Source organism: Scylla paramamosain, chromosome 1 (assembly GCF_035594125.1).
Source record: "Scylla paramamosain isolate STU-SP2022 chromosome 1, ASM3559412v1, whole genome shotgun sequence".
Classification (NCBI taxonomy): Eukaryota; Metazoa; Arthropoda; class Malacostraca; order Decapoda; family Portunidae; genus Scylla; species Scylla paramamosain.
This window is the reverse complement of record NC_087151.1, coordinates 28,711,021-28,715,911: the sequence shown is the minus strand read 5'-3', so window position 1 is coordinate 28,715,911 and position 4,891 is coordinate 28,711,021.

The window sequence follows — 4,891 nt, the reverse complement described above, 5'->3', positions numbered from 1 at the left end:
CCATGAAGAATCGCCTTAATGTGTTCTAGTGACGTTTACGTAATCTCAGGCGCCGCTTGCATTATGGAAACACCGGCAGCAGAGATAGCAGCGGCAGCGACCAGTGAGGTGACGGCGGCTACGGGACTGCTGTCAGAAGCCGGCCTGTCAGTCATCTGGCATCCCCTCAGGCCGTGTGATAAGCTGAACTTGAGACTCTTATCACAAGCAAGATCATTAGGGCGAGGAGGACTTGTCTTCAACACCACAAGGAGTGATCGGTGGCGGCTCGCTGTGTTCCCGTCGAGATCATTAGAGCGTGGAAGACTCGCCCTCAGCGGCAATCAAACGAGCGGCTTGTAGTGGTTGCTTTAGCGGCCTCGTGTGCCTTAGGGGTCCCTGGACGTCCTCATCGCCACCGCCCTGCCCTGGCCGCCTCCCGTCCTCCAGCCCTCGTCCCTGTCGTCTGTCCGCCCGTCGCCACCCACCCCGCCGTCGGGAGGAACACTGGCGCGGAGTAAAAGAGTGTCTTGCCACATTTCCGACGGCTCTCATTCAACCGTGGGTGAATATTCATGGCGACCGCGGTAGAAAAAAGAAGGTGAAGCCATTTACATAACGGGTGCCTTCTTCCTCTTCCCTCCCCCCACCCCCATTTTCTTGGAGACGGTCAAATGGGCAGAGGAGAAAGGGTCGAATGATGGGCGAGGTAGAGTGAAAGAGAAGGAAAGGGAGGGGACAAGAAAGGGAGGAAGGAAAGGACACGCCAAGGAGAAAGAAAGGGAGGGGAGGGAGGGAAGGAGAGGATGGAGGGCGGATAGAAAGAGGGAGAGAAAGAGACAATGTCCACTGCATCTAATTACCTGAAGGTATTATCCTTTAGGCTCATTACTGCAGTTTAAGGCATGTTCCTGTCCGAGGCTTAATTACCTACTACTTATCTCGGTTGATGTATGCACCGCCCTCACGAAGGACCCACGCGCTCGCCCGCCTGTGCTTTCCTGCTCAGCGGAGAAGAGACGAGGTTTTTTCGTAGCTTTGTCTTAGTTTCTCTCTCTCTCTCTCTCTCTCTCTCTCTCTCTCTCTCTCTCTCTCTCTCTCTCTCTCTCTCTCTCTCTCTTTGTTTCTTACTTCTTGGAATATTTTTTTTGTGTTTGTTCCTTCTTTCGGATTTTTCCTTTTTTATATGTTCTTTCTTTCTGCTTGCTTTTCTTTTTTATTCGTTTAGTTATATGCACTTTCTTTTCCTCCAGACCGCTAGAGCAGCAACTATGAAACAATTAGCGATAAGATATTACCTCATGCACTATTTAACTTACACACGCTGACCAATATCTTATTCATTATTTTTTTTTATCTTACATCTTTCATTTAGCACCCAGATACACTTCACACTCTATTAGTTCTATTATACAACATTTCCACAGTGTCATAACTTACGTATCTTGCAGTCTTGTTCGAGTCGTGTAACATTCCGTATTCACCTCTGTGTCTTGCGTTTTCCCACACCCATGAACACCGTGATTTCCTTAGAATGCCAAAGTCCAGGTTTTGTAAGGGGAGTGTTAGCAGACCAGACTGAAGGTTGAGAGAAGGTGCTAATCCTGATGGAACGTCAATACATTCACACATTATACATTCACACACTGTCTCACATCTTTTCGTTTTCTCGTAGTGTAGCAAATGTAAGTACTGTCCGTCATACAGTATAGTTAGCACAAGACTTACACGGCCTTTGGCAATACATACGTACTAAAAAGTGAAGAAATTAAAGAGGCCCGGTTGAGTTACACAAGGTGGGTTCTGAGAAAGTAATCCCTTTGTACTGGCAGCCTTACTTCTCAAACACTAGTAAAAAGTATATACCGTTTCTCTCTATCACACACTCGCCACCATGCACTTAAACCATAACCCGTTGACTGCTAATGGAAAAAAAAGACACGTGTTCCTTTATCTGAGTAACCCTGAACAATTTTACGGAGGGGAAACGAAGGAACGCATACTAAAAGATATGAACAAGTCGATCACTCCTTTAGCTACTGCGGTGTCTATCCAAGTCATGCTTTAAACTTACACCAGACCATTTTATCAAGCTGAGAAGAAGCAATAGCAATCATTAAGGTTAATAGTCAGCATTACCACCAAATCCTTGATATCCTACAAGTCCTAGAGTCCTATAGCGTCTTCTTTCACCACCACCAGACACCTTAGTTAGCTCTCCCTCCCCTCTCCCCACCCGCCGCAGCCACAGGAGCGCTAGTGCCCGTGGTGTGGCGTCAGCTTCTAGAGTTTCCGAGAGGTGGATGTCAGGCCGCCACTTCTCAGCCTGTGGAAGTAGTAATTTAGGTTTTGTCCGGCTCTAGGCGTATAATCAGGCAGGTGTATTTACATTCTTGTGGTCCCGGACACCCCCTGACCCCTGATCCTCTCGTTTTAGTCTTCTCGTCCTTGTTTCGTGGTTTCGTCCATCAAGAGGAAGAAGAAGCAGGAGGAAGGAGTAACGTAGGTGTTTCTCTTTGCCCTCCTTCATTCTCCCTCTCTGTCTCTCTACTTTATGTATTCTCTCTATGTATCTATTTTTTTTTCTACCGTACTTCCTCTCGCACCTCATTTGTTTGTGTGCCTCCCGTTCCTCGCCGCTTTCACTTTATCTCCTCTCGCCTCACAGTCGCCGCCCTGAGTGATGGTGTAAACAGTGCTGTCGTCTCTCTCTCTCTCTCTCTCTCTCTCTCTCTCTCTCTCTCTCTCTCTCTCTCTCTCTCTCTCTCTCTCTCTCTCTCTCTCTCTCTCTCTCTCTCTCTCTCTCTCCCGAGGTTTGTGGTTTGCTGGTAACTCTTTGGCAGAAGTTTATAAAAGGGTATATGATTACTTAAGTTTATGTATTCCAGTGATGGGTCAGATCCTTACGAGGGTTGGGGTTTTGTGCTACTGTTGTTGTTGTTGTTGTTGTTGTTGTTGTTGTTGTTGTTGTTTCACCTCTTCCCCTTCGTCGTCTTCTTCCTCGTCTTCTTTTTCCTCTTTTTCTTTTTCCTTCTTCCGGCTCCCTTTCTTCCTCCTCTTCCTAATTCTACTACTACTACTACTACTACTACCACAACTCCTTCAATCTTATGTTTTTTATAGCTTTTTTTTGTTTTTGTTCTTGTATTTTGCTTAATATTTCGTTCAGCATTCACTGTACGTGTTTTAATAGGCTTGTATACACACACACACACACACACACACACACACACACACACACACACACACACACACACACACACACACACACACACACACACACCTACACACAACTCATTTACACCCATACACCATCAGCCATACGTACACTCGACACCTCCGCCCTTATAGATCCTCGTCCATTCCCTACACACTATACACGCACATGCTCCTTATTCTCACACTCACACATCACACACACACACACGGAAGGAGCAGAGAGAGAGAGAGAGAGAGAGAGAGAGAGAGGGAAATAGGTGAGATGGTGCGACGGCGAAGGCAGGTTTCAGAGACATGTGAAAGGCAGAAGCGAAGTGGGAAGGTGTGTAATCAGATGTATTGTGGCTGGGCAGGTGTGTGTGAGAGCGAGATGCGTCAGGTGTGAGCGGGAATGGGAGGGAATGGAAGGGCGTGGTGGAGGCTTCAAGGGGACTTATGCGGGACAGTTTGGGAGAATACGAAGTGATAGTAGTATTGTTGCCGTCGCATGCATGTCTTGGGAGAGGACGTGTGATGGGAGTGGTGTGAGGATAAGTAGTAGAAGTAGTAGTAGTAGTAGTAGTAGTAGTAGTAGTAGTAGTAGTAGTAGTAGTAGTAGTAGTAGTAGTAGTAGCAGGAGGAGGAGCAGGAGAAGAAGAAGGAGAAGCATAACTAACAATCCTGACAGAGGTGTGAACTAGATGTGTTGGGAGAGCAAAGAGCAGGTGTTAAGGGCGTCAGGTGAAGGAAGTGGCCTTTGCGTAGCGGGGCGTGGGCGGGGCTGCGGGGCGGGGCGGGATTGAGGGGCGTGGGGCCGGGGCTTCGGGCGGAGATACAACCAAAGATACCTTAATGGACCGTGGAATGAATGATAAAGAGGGAGAAAAACATAGAATAGGAAACAAAAAGGAGCTACAACACGATTACCGTGGTTGAGGGAAGGTGGGTCCTGCTGCCGGTGAAATATTCGGTCTTAAGGGAACAGCTTTGGTAAATAGTACACAGAGAGAGAGAGAGAGAGAGAGAGAGAGAGAGAGAGAGAGAGAGAGAGAGAGAGAGAGAGAGAGAACAGTAAGGAATCATGATAATAAGATGATACATGAGCGAGTAAATCTTCTAAATGAGGAGCGTGATTACAGAGCATCGTGAACTACTGAAGCAGCAAAATGCATATAACTTTGCTACTCACCTACACGCAGCAAAGGAACAGCAAGGAACGGACCGAAGAAGTAACAATAATGATCCCCTTAGAGCAATTAACTACACCTTAAGTCACCTGCCTTGCCCGGGGCTCACTTGTTGTTACCTGAGCTCACCTGGCCCCAAGGGTGGCCTGCCCCACGCGTTTACATAATTCATTCTAACTTATTCCTCATCACCTTAATTCTAGGGGGCACCTGCCTCGCCTTATCTCCCTCTCTCTCTCTTTCTTCCTCACTCATTCAGTTCTATCTCTAATTCTTCCTCTCCTCTTACATCATGTTTTTTTTTTTTGTCTCTCTCTCATCATGCCTTCTCCCCACAATCCATCCTTCAATCTCTCCCTGTTCTCTCTTGCTCCTTCACGTCCCGACCACCACCCGTCCGTCTCATCGCAACCTGTGCACTCACCACCATACCTCACCACTCCTCCCCTTCCATCCCTTCCCCCACTCATTTCCTTCCTCGGTCCGTATGCCGCAACCCTCCCACACCTTTCTCCTCCTCCTTTTCC